Genomic DNA, 12,867 nt, shown 5'->3' on the forward strand with positions numbered 1-12,867 from the left:
GGTGGCTGTTCAGCACGTAGCTAGATTAGCTCAAAGCTATATGTGTGTGTGAGGCACTCGAGGGCCCGGGGTTACCCAAGGGCTGCTGACTATGTGTGTGTAGGTTAGTGAGAGAGAGAGAGAGAGAGAGAGAGAGAGAGAGAGAGAGAGAGAGAGAGAGAGAGAGAGAGAGGAGGGGGGTCATGGATCAAACTCTGTGTGCGGTCCGCGTTGTAGTGAGAATGGAGAGCGCTGGCCGTATCGTACACAAAGTGCCGCTGTCAGTAGAACTGCCGGCAGTTATGTACGATAGCCGAGATTCCACACTTCACTCACAGAGCTGATTTAATGAGGAGAGAATATCACACGGAGTGTGATAAAACAAATGAAAATAAATCCCAAATAAAACAGACCCATGTCACTGCGGTGAGATGAGAGCATTGTTTCCTATCACCCCGAAACTCGGTCGGCGAGACGAAGGTCTGGCCACCATAGGTTCAGTCTTTCAGTGATAATACACAAACTCCCATTCACTAGCAGTGACGGATCTAAATGCAGGTAGTTACAGCAGGCAATACACAATATAGCGGGGGTCCGTGGTCCGCGTTGTTTGCGCGATGGCGCGGTGTAACAAGACAGTGATTTAACACAACAGGATGCGGGAGTAATAACACATAAATGAATAAGCTATGCTAAGCTATGCTAAGCTAAGCCCAGATGCAATGAACCTTACTGTGAGAAGCTTCGTTCGATGGGGCTCGTTCCCGTGATGGGAATCGATCAGTCCTCGAGTGTTGACTCGGGAGCGCGGCTCTCGGAGCGGGCGCAGACTGTGAGTCGCTCGGTCCTCAGGAGTCGGTCGCACCCAGTAGCGTGGCTCGCTCTGGAGTGGACGCAGGCTCGGCGGACATCGGCGCGGCGTTGAGCGGGCGCGGATGCAGGTCTCCTCGCTGCAGAGGGGAGGCCTGTGGGTTAACGTCGGTGGGGTACGTCGTTCGTACCCCCCCGGTAATCATCGGCTGACAAAGGGGGTTCGTCCTTGCCTTCCTGCCGGAGGGATTTATGAGGCCTGTGGGTGAACGTCGGCTGAGGTAACGTCGTTTCGTTCCTCCCGGTAATCGTCGGCGGAGAGAGGGGGTTCGTCCTTGTCTTCCTGCCGGAGGGTTTGATGAGGCCGCGCGGTCCTCGTGGCTGCGTCGGCAGCGTGATGCTGGAGGGGGGGAGAGAAGGGCCCGGTGCCTCTTCTGGTCCCAGGACGAAGTCCAGAGGGAAGAGAGCGTTTGTGTGCTCCCTAGCACGACGACGGTCGAAGGGAAAAAGCATTGAGGTGTGAGCTGCAGGCAGTTTTGTAGAACAATGGTTGAACCACAGGGGTCCTGGTGCTGTCTTGGCTCTCGGCCAATGAGATTGCAGCGGTGCATTCAGGTGACTTCAGGAACCATCGTTTTTTGGGGGGGGAAAATTCACACCCTGATGTGAAATTCATTCAGAGGAGGTTTGCTCTCATCAAACCACAATCAGGATGAAACCTTTGCTTGCAAAAGGGAAGGCCTGATTCTCTTTGTTCACAGCACATGTTGAAGCCATTTGGTCAGACCCCAACAAGTGTAATATGGTGCAGAATTATTCCAGTAATCACAATGCTATAATTAAATTGGTTACAGACCAAATGATGGTGTAGCGTGAACAGTTCCTGCCCCGGGGAAAGCAGAGAAGGCTTGCGCACCTAACACGGCGGTAACTCGGTCGGCTGTCCCGCCTGCGAGGATTAGGTTCCTCTTGGAGGTGTCGGAACAATACCTTCGGCCTTTTATCTCACCCCGTAGCTGAGTCGTTAGGATTTGGGAATTATTGTCTTTCTGAAAGTCTCGTCCGGCTAAGCCCTAGGCACTCTCAGTTGGATGTAACCCTAACTATATGAAGGTATGAAGGTGTGGTGCACCTCCAGCGCTTGTAGGAAGATGGCCCGGAACCGGCTCTTCATCATTCCGGGTCACGCTCTATAATGCAGCGTGCCCTGGAATGATGGCCGTTGAAGCTCTGGGCTCCCACACCTTGCAATGGCCTCTTGTAAGGAGTGATGAGGGGGAGTGGGTGTTGGAGGCACGGGTACCCGCCGTCAGCAAGGATGAAGTGCCCTGGAGGAGGGTAGAGTGCACGCCGGTACAGCGGGCTGTGGCACAGCACTCTCGAGTCGTGGACTGACCCGGGCCAGCCCACGTAGGTGTCGATGAAGCGGCCCTGATGGTCACAAACAGCCTGCAGCAAAATGGAGGAAAACTGTTTTTGTAGCAGTGACCATCAGGGCCGCTTGGTGGCTTGATTATAAACAATCAACGGGACTCATGAATATAATTTGAGAATTGTTTTTTCTCCATCCTCCATTCATTTCCTTTGTTTTGTTGTGGGATTAGAGAGAGGGTATAGAAATCAGTCCACACTCCAGATCAGTGGGTGGCAGTAATGTCCTCTAAAGCTGTTAGCCAACCGTCAAAGCAGAAGAAGAAGAAGAACCGTGTGCAGGGGCGGACTGGCCATCGGGGATACCGGGGGAATCCCCGGTAGGCCGACGGGGTTTGGGCCGGTTTCTGACATCGCCGGCCCCGACTATATTATATGCTTCACAGAACACGTTCAATTTACTCTAATACCGAAAGTCAATAATCAGTGAAAACTGTATCAACAGTATAAACTGACATTATACTACTCCTCGCGATCCGAGGACGCCATAGCACGGCTGGACACTACGGTGCTTTTAAAAACGTTTCTCCATAACCGCGGTCTGCGCCGTGCGCTCGTGCCGGGCGACGGTCGGGGCGGGGCCGGCGGAGGTGCGAATGGCCGCCGTAGACCGGTGAAATACAGGGGCGGCTCGACTGTCACGCCGTCCATGAATCGAGAAGGACTTCTTACTGGAACTGAAACGATGTACTGGGATTAAATTCTTTGTCAACAAAGAATTTGGTAAGTGACAAACTGCGTTTGTTTTTTTACATCTGCAGTAACGTTTTTATGAATAATATTTGATGGCTCGTGCTCTTGTGTGGTGGAATGCGTGGATCCGCTGCAGGTCTGCTGGATTGATGTGCTTTGTTGTCATATGAATATATGTGACTGGTTCTTATGACTTTGTGGCTGTCATTGTGTTAATTACGTTGATTTGACTATGCGAGTTACAAAGCGAGCTCAAACGTCTGGCACGACAGTGGGATAGGCTGAAGGCATCAGTATTTGAGGAGTACACAACCAAGACAACAGAAGCCAGGCCGGAGGATGCTGAAGATGAGGCAGAGATGGTTTACAAAAAGTGCTCATCTTGCAAGGACTGTCCAATCTGTTGCTACCGAGTTCTGAAGCAGTACAACCTCCTGACAGATGCATACCACATCATAGGCCTTGCATACAGGTTCCTGATGACCCTCTCTGTCACACAGGTAGCATGCGAGCGAAGCTTTTCAACGCTGAAATATATCAAAAACAGGCTCATGAGCTCGCTCTCTCAACAGCACCTGGAGGCTTTTATGTTGATGGCTACTCAGACAGATGTTTTGCAGATGCTGGACAGTGAGAAAATCATAGACTGTGTTGCAGAAAAGAGTGAGTTGCTGCAAAAACCGTGCATTGAGTGGGCAGCGCGCCGTGTATTGAGTGGGCCGGTCTGACAGTAAATCCCGGGCCACTTTTTCCCCCCAGTCCGCCCCTGACCGTGTGTGTGTGTATGTGTGTGTTTGTAAACTGTCATAGCCCCTCTCGTGGTTCATAACCGGATCTGTTAGCATACCATTTAACGCCAAGTTGTGATTTGTTTCGATGAGGTTGAATATTTGTCAACAATAACTGATATGGGACAAAACACAGAATATATACATGACAACAGATTGAAAGATGAATGGGCCAAAAAAGGCGAGTGAATAAAAACGTGTCTTTAGTCTTGCAAACTATACCAGCTCTGCTTTACTGCTGTTATTAACAAGCTAACGCTAACCTGTCATGCTTGTCAAGCTGGATAACGAGTAAACACCAGCACCAGAAGAGCTGATGGAGGGACGTTAGGTTCCTCACTTCAAAACGGAACTAAAGTAGGATTCTGTAGTGATTTACCCTGATGTTGAAGAGGGCATGTCTCGTCTCCAGGCCAAAGGCCCGAGTCTGGTCCCTCAGTGCCAGCAGAGCCCGTGGGCAGACTGAAACCGTGGCCACCGTAGAGCACGTCAGGGTACCTGCAACAACACTGTTGACACACAATCAGACATGTAATAGTCTGGTAATTGGTCCCCATGAGCACCCCACCTCCTGGTCCCTTTGTTAGATCCCCCTCTTTCTTCTTCCGTCTCATCTTATTTTATTTTTTCCCCCTCACTGTTTATCCTGTTACTTGTCTCCATTTAAATGCTGACAACAATGCTACGAATAGCAACGTATGTGTCATGAAGACCATGTTCCCCCGGGGCAATGGGACAAACTAGATGCGGCATAAAAATACATGAATGCAGTAGTGCTGTACTGAAGAGCTCGAAGCTTGAATGGACCAGACGGCCGAACGGACGGACGGACGGACGGACAATCCAGAAACATAATGCTTAAGAGGCATAAAAAAGCACGAGCCTCTAACCTGGAGCTTGCGTCGTCTTTCCCTTTTGATCTGGAGCTTTGGTCATCTCATAGAAGGCCCCGTACAGTTCTGACCTAAACACAAACACAAGCAAACAATGTATACTGTATGCACTACTTCACATGCTTGCTTTAAATATCTTACATTTCAATTACCATAGATGCATCTCTTTCCACAAGTACACATACATAGTTTCTACATCAGCCCTCTAGTGGCATGTGTACCACGCAGCAGGCTTCATCTCTACAGAGCACAGGGCATGGCGCTGAGGCTCTTTGCTGCTGCTTCTTGCAGCTGCAGAGCGCTCTCGGTGCAGCGCAGCACCAAGCTGTGGTCCTTGGCATGGTGGCAGCAGGCAGCCAGCTGGCACCACACCTGCAACTCCACCACGGCGTGAGTCCAGCTGCATTCAGACGCCATGCTCACCAGCTTTCAGGCGAGGAGAGAGGTGAGAAGGGAGGATGAGGGGAGGGTGAAAGTGATCGTGAAATATGAAAACATAGTTATTGACGTTGTAGTCCATTACTGCACACTGTACCTTTAACAATACATTGGTGAACAATGTTGCTATAATGAGAGACTACAGTAATTGCAAATCAACCACAGCTAATTGCTTTTTTCCTTTAAGCACGTCGTTTCAATTTTGGTTAATTTAAGGCTCTATATTTATGTTACATGTCAGCTGTGTACTTTTATGGATAGCTAGCTTTGTTACAGGATAAAGCAGGTAAAACATTAAAAACATTGGCACTGACTTAGACCTTGTGCCACAACTGAAAAAAAGTTGATCTCATGTCCTTGGAGTACAAAAATGTCTGCGTCAAAACTGGGACAACTGGCATAAAATTATATATTGATATTATATTAAAAGTTAAATGTTTTTAACAAACTTCAGTCCTGATCATCACCACCAAATACTCAATATACTCAATATTCATTTTCAAAATGTTAGCCCTTCGAATGCCAGTTTGTTTACACGATGCCACTGTTGCTTTTATGAAAACAGGAAATGTATTTATTTTCTCATTTATTTTAAATAGCTGATCAATAGATAAGACACCTCAGGCTGCATGGTCTTATTCCTCCCATCAGGAAACCTGTTCTTACAGGATCTTTGCCACATTTTAAACATTCATACGTCTTCTTTCATAATAAGTCATATCTTTTGGTTTCATTCCTGTTCTTTCGTTGTGGTCCACCAGTTCAACACTTTGTTGTTTCTTATACTTAACTTTACCCGTCACGTCTACGTCACAATATCTGGCCTGCAATATGAAGCAGAACTCTACGGCTGAAGAAAGAATCGTATTTATTGCTACTCTATTACTTCATGATACCAATAACATAAACATGATAAAGTACCTTTGTCTGGTTCCTCTCTGTTCAGGCGACTGTGGAGGAGCTGGAGGGAGAAGTCTCGAGACACAGAAGTCAGGCAGTGGTCCTGCAGGATGGACAACACTTCCAGAGGCAACTCCAGCAACTTCCTTGTCTGCCAGCAACACCACACACGTCCCTGGCTCTGCTGCTAATTTAGCTGCACACACACACACACACACACAAGTACACACATTTCCTCAGAACTCATTTATTTTAATCTTTAAGATGTTGCTGCACAACAACCTTTAACCTCTGGACTATGTTATGAACCAGACATGACGGCGTTTAGTTTCCCGGGATATCTGTGACTTCCACTCCGCTCGTTTTTATTTTTATACTCAAACATCTCCGCGACTTATTGAGTGGCGTAATAATGGCGCGACACAACGAATCGATTATGAAATTCGATAATCGATAATGAAAACTATTTTAATAATCGATTATTATCGATTTAATCGATTCGTTGTTGCAGCCCTAGTCAATTTTCTAAGTTTGCATACTTGTGTTAACATTATTGACAACTGTTTCAACTTGTCATCATTTTGTCATGTGATCAGGATCATTTTGGAGAAGATGTGCCTGCAGGGGAAGGTGAGTCCCTTGCAGGCAAAAACAAAATGGGACAACCTCAGGAAAAAGTATGAAGTATGTGCAACTACAAGTTAATTAACACGTTTGCCGACATTCATTTTGCTGCTGTTGTTTTTGTTAACTGTCTTGATTGTCCTCTGCCTTAGGATTGCAGGGCCGAGCCAGGCAGGGCCAATCCAGCCAGGGCCAATCCAGCCAGGGCCGAGCCGGGCAGGGCCGAGTCAGGCAGGGCCAATCCAGCCAGGGCCAATCCAGCCAGGGCCGAGCCGGGCAGGAAAAGGAAAGAGAAAGAGAGAGGATGAGCTGATGGAGCTGATGAGGGAGGACATGAGGTTTCAGAGGTAGTCAGGGAGAGAAGAGCGCAGGAGAGCAGGGACAGAATGGACAGGCTCTTCTGTCTACTGGAGAAAACGATTCATAAATGATTGATAAATAATGTAAATAAATGTAAATAAAATAAAGTTTTTTGTTAAATACATTGTTTTATTTATTTCCCTGTTCCAATATAGAACAGTCTTACAGAGCATCGCTATAAAAGACATTAACATCCAAAAAAACAAAAACATTAACTGATTAATTAGAAAAAACTATTAAGAAAAAATAACTATAAATGAATATTGGAACATCAAAAACAACATTATGAACTGTGTGTGAGTATACACAATTAACGTGCACATATAAAATAACTAAACTCCTGATGGGGGGCCACAACAAAGGCCCTGGTGTTGTGGTACATCTGGGTGGTCTCCAGAGTGTTTGGGATGCATCTCCGCTGTCCACCGCATCGTCTGCCAACTGGGTTTGCAGGGCTGGCTCATCGACGGCTGCCGTGTCACTAAGAATTGTTTTCAGAAATAAGGAAGTATAAAAGACTGCACACTAAATACTTCACACACACGCTTATTTTGAAAGAATCAGTCCTAACACAATGTTTCAACAGTGCTACAAAACATTTTTAGAAGATAGGTATCACAGCTTTACGATTGTTATACTTGGCTAACAATACTCGTGGTCACCAGACACCTCTGCAGACAGCTGGTCCCGCCAGGGAGCACCTGTTGCCTCCAAACCAGTGGAAAATCCCACTCTTTCCTGGGAATCTCTTTTTTCTCCTACCTTCTCCCGTCTCTCTCAGCTCTGCTGGCTGTTTTTAATGCTCATCTAAAGCTGGTACCTCCTTCAGGTCCATGCGTCACTCACACATGAGTCCTCCTGCTTTTTGGTCTATGGAACTGGTTGTAACTGCTTTGATCCTGTTCAGAAGAGGAAGGATTATATAAGTTTTGAGTGACTATTTTATCTGAGGCATCGATGCAGTTCATATGGTTAATCACGTCTATCATAAAATAAAATGAAATCGTTTTTATGTTTCCTCATTTATGTCATGAATTAAAACTGTTTATAGGTTTAATGGTTATACTTTGAAATCAAAAAGCTTACAGGTTATAATAGTTGTACTTTTAAGCTTTCATACTTTTCTATGATCTCTTAACAATGGTTAACTAGCTTAAAGCTAGATCCTAAAAAGCTTCTCGCAAATACTGTCGCATAACTTCTACAGACACTCGCAACTCCCAGAAATCTTCTTGCTGCATCTATATTTATGTAGATCTTCTCAGACAACGTTCAGACGAATCAGACTGGGCATGTGCGCATATAGTGCTGATCTCAGAGGCAATGCATAACGGAATAAAATGACTTCACCCCATTGTAGCGTCATGTAGATCTGTGCTGTTTGGGCACAATTCACTTCTTTTTTTGGTTTATTTTTTTGCAGAGTGGTATCCAAGAATAGCAATGTTTTTTTCCCCTCAATTTTTCATCCTTCAATGTTTTTTGTTTAATGATCATCACATCTTTACTGCCAGCATATATATCTCACTAACAAGGACCACGGCAATAACAGTATGAGTTTCGAGAGGTTTATTGCATCGTGGAATGATTGTTAGATTCAAGAAGCGGAAGGGGTCGAGATATGAATATATATATGGTAGGGGTAGAGGGATGTGGGGTAGGGATGAAGAGATGTGGGGTAGGGGTCGAGGGATGAATAGATATGGGGTAGAGGGATGTTGGGTAGGGATGAAGAGATGTAAGGAAGAAGAAACGAGGAGGGTTTGTAGAAAGGAGGTTAGGCGATCGATGGGGGACCGTTGATGTCCGGCGGCTGGCGGGAATGGAGACTGTAGGGTGGGGACCGTCTCTTCGGAAGCTCCGGCGGTGCTGAGTCCCCTGTATTCCTGCAAAAGAAAGAGCGAGCGAGAGCGAGAAGAGTTTGTTGTACTGTTGTACTGTTCTGGGCGTGGCCCTGTTCCTGAACTAAGTTTATAATACTACATATAAGTATATATGCTCATACTCATCTTTTAGTCCAGCGTGAAAGGTAGCGGCTCAGGAGGTGGAGTGAGAGAGAGGAAAATAAAAACAACGGTAAGACAAATAATATTGTATTCATTGAATCAAAGACACTAAATTATTCATATAGTAAGTAAGACGGACAAATAAACTTTGAATGACTGAAAATGAATGAAATGAATTATGAACAAATAGACGTAGCATACACTTTGTAGGTATGTTACATAGTATTACTTTTTTTTATATTGTAGACTATTCTAGGTCACTTTCTCAACAAAACAGAAGCTCCTACTTACTTCCCGCCAAAGGGAACACACTGTCAGCCAGTCCCATCGTAGAGTCAATCCGAGTCGCTCTCTTCGGACCACCTCGGCCTCTTCGCAGCAGCCTCCTCCTCCTCCTCCTCGTCGCTCTCTTCCCTGAGTCGTTTTGTGGAGCAGTGCTCAAGTCCGACGACATCGAACTCAGGGTCCTCCTCCTCCTCAGGTAGCCCATACCTGTACCTGTCAATAATACACTCAAAAGCAGCATTAAAAGCGTCACCATCATATGGGTCAGCGTTAGGGAAATCAGGGTCAGCGTGAATCAAAGATAGTAAATGATAAATATATTTTGACGCTCATACCAACCTTTTTTGTCCACGGTGAACAGCAGCAGCTCAGGTGGTTGAGTATTGTAAAAGTTCATTATGAGACAGAATGGTTAATAAAACAATATTTCAATTGTAAAACAAACATACTAAAGGCATAAACAGATGAACATAATACATTGAGCTATTTCTAACTTCGCCTTTACATTATAGATGCTAAATCAGAAGCTCTGACTCACCTTTTTTGTCCACGGTGATGGAGTAAGAGAGGGAACAATAAATCATCGTAAGTAAGACGGACAAATAATCTTTGAATGACCAAATAAGAAATGAATTGTGGACAAATAGACGTAGCATACACTTTGTAGGTATGTTACATAGTATTACTTTGTTTTTATATTGTAGACTATTCTAGGTCACATTCTCAACAAAACAGAAGCTCCTACTTACTTTTTCCGGCCAAAGGGAACACAAACATGGTTAGTAACAGAAATGATCTTTGAATTATTGAATTAAGAATTTAATATATTTTAAATGTTACTGTACCTTTTTGGGCAATATTATTAAGGCAATTTTAACCCGCAGACTTTAACCAAACTGTCTTTGGGGAGTTTCCCTGGTCCCGTTTTCATGAGGTTTGCTGGATGTTGGATGTTCTGTATAGGTGCTGTGACAAGAAATATTGTGCTCATTGGAACACCGATCAAGCTAAAGTTTCCTTGTCAGACTCAAAGGCCGGCCCTCAAGAATAAAGAAAGGTTGAGCTGTGACAAAATGGAGATACTACAGAAAAGCCCCAGTGCAAGTCGCTACATGGGTTTTCTCCAGCCTTGAAGACGCAAAGGCCAGCACTCAGGATGAAATAAAGGTTGATTGATCCAGTGTGCAGATATGAGGCCCTCTGGGTTAAAGTGGGTCAATCCAACGGCCCCAGTGCAAGGCGCTACATGGGGTGTCATCAGCCCTGCCAGATGCAAAGGCTACCATGAGGACCACTGGTCCTGCTTCGATGTGGACTCAGTGGTTGCTCCGATGACGTTTCCGGGAGGATTGATCCATCCAGCATGCATAAACGAGTAGATACTATAGAAAAGCCCCAGTGAAGACACTACATGGGGTGTCACTAGCTCAGCCAGACTCAAAGGCCGGCCCTCAAGAATAAAGAAAGGTTGATCTGTGAAAAAATGAAGAGATACTCCATAAAAGCCCCAGTGCAAGACGCTACATGGGGTGTCACTAGCTCAGCCAGACTCAAAGGCCGGCCCTCAAGAATAAAGAAAGGTTGAGCTGTGAAAAAATGAAGAGATACTCCAGAAAAGCCCCAGTGCAAGACGCTACATGGGGTGTCACTAGCTCAGCCAGACTCAAAGGCCGGCCCTCAAGAATAAAGAAAGGATTGTCAGCCCGTCCCATCGTCGACTCAAACCAAGTCGCTGTCTTAGGACCGCCTCGGTCTCTTCATAGCAGCGTCCTGCTCGTCGTCGCGCTCTTCCCTGCGTCGCTTTGTGGAGGAGCCGAGGCCAGAAGTTAAGGAAACTGCTGCATCCGTGAGCTCTTCTGAAGAATCTTCCAAGACGTCTTCAACAACACAATACAAATACCCGTACCTCTCCAAATTACGATCAAAAGCAGCTTCGAAAGCATCATAATCAAAATAAAGACGGTAAACATGATATAAAACAGCAGAGGTGGGAGCAGAGATGGGATCAGGGCGGTGAACAAGGTAGTGAGAAAGGTAGCAACGAACAAAGCCTTGTTGTCCCTCCATCACAAAGTGTGATGGAGGGAATTGCAGCTCACCCTCAGCCTCCTGAAGCCCGTCCACAAGAGCCGCACCAACGCCAACCTCCTCGTCCTCGGAATCAATAACGATCGGGTCGTCGGGCAAAAGGGCGGCATCAGGGCGGACTGAGGTAGGAAGAAAAACATTTATTTAAAAAAAGGTCACATCCACAAGCCACCAACTAACACAAAGCCACCGCTAGTCTGATTCAAAAGGCAACTATTTCAGTATTTATCAGGAGCAAATTATGAAAATGCTATTTCCATGTGAGACCATAGCATCTGTTTCTTCACTTAAAGAACATGTTGACTGGGGTGCTGTGCAATAAACACATGTTAAATTGTGATGAATGGATCCAAATCATATCCATTTGTTATCGTTTGTTTAAAGAGCACAGTAGCAGTAATGAAGGACTAAAGAGCTAAAGTGATGTGGAGTTGTATTCAGACAGATTTAGTTATTTGGCATACAGTACTTCTGTCTACTTGGCTCATAACAACATTGATCCGTTGGTGCATTTTAATGAATATCTTGAAGCTAGCTCTCAAATGGTCCTTCTTTTAGCTATATCTTGCCATGGTGCTAGGAAGAGTTCTAGTTCTAAAATGGTGGAGGCGCCATTTTGTTTCAGAGATTGTCAACACAAAAATCAACGATTTGATCCCCTCAAACAAAAATAACGGTGTTTTCATGTCCCTACACATGTGTTAACACATTCCACACCTATTTCGAAGAAGAAAGTCCAGTCTTAACATATAATTATTGTTTAACACCAGAAACTGTGAGTGGCCTCAAAATCTGAGTTTTTCTAATTGCTAGCTTAAATTTTGAACATTCTTTAGCTTAATATTCAACAATTTAACGTAATTAAACGCACGTTTTGTGCTGAAATGACCTTTTATGGAGTCAAGGAACATTAATAAACACATTTCGCATGAAATAAAAAAAAATTATTAAATTAAATAAAAAATAAAAAAAATGTACCTGAAGGTCTGAAGATGCGCACAGGGCTGCACACCGGGGGTCCACGGGAAGCCATGAGATCCAACAGGTATTGTTTGCTGTAGGTATTCTGAGAGCTCGATATTTTAGATGCTGCAGGTAAACTTGTTAGGTTGAAGTGCAACTCAGAAAGGCAATTTTCCGATGACGTCACTAGTGTGTGGCCACGCCCCCTCCACTCACGCAGGCATGCGTGTGTTGTTTTATATGCTGCTAGAATATCGTGAGTGTAATAAACGTTTAGATTATCATTTGTGCTGTAGACTTAGACTGCCGGGGCACTTCCTAGGATACACTGACCTCCTCTCTTCTCTTCTCTCTCTCTCCTTCTGTATGAATTCATGTCCCATTAATGCACATTACTAACTTTGCTATACCATGTCGAAAGAAGTCATAATATAGTATTTTGAAAAAGTCAAAGTATAGTATGTCGAAAAAAGTTATTTAAAAGTCATAGTTTAGGATATCATAAAAACGTCATGTCGAAAAAAAGCATGAAAAAGTAATGGTATATCATGTTGAGAAAGTAATAAAAAAGTCATACTATTTTTGCTTAAAGTCATAGTATAGCATTTC

The sequence above is a fragment of the Melanostigma gelatinosum genome (genome assembly GCF_949748355.1).
Source record: "Melanostigma gelatinosum genome assembly, chromosome: 23".
NCBI classification, from domain to species: domain Eukaryota; kingdom Metazoa; phylum Chordata; class Actinopteri; order Perciformes; family Zoarcidae; genus Melanostigma; species Melanostigma gelatinosum.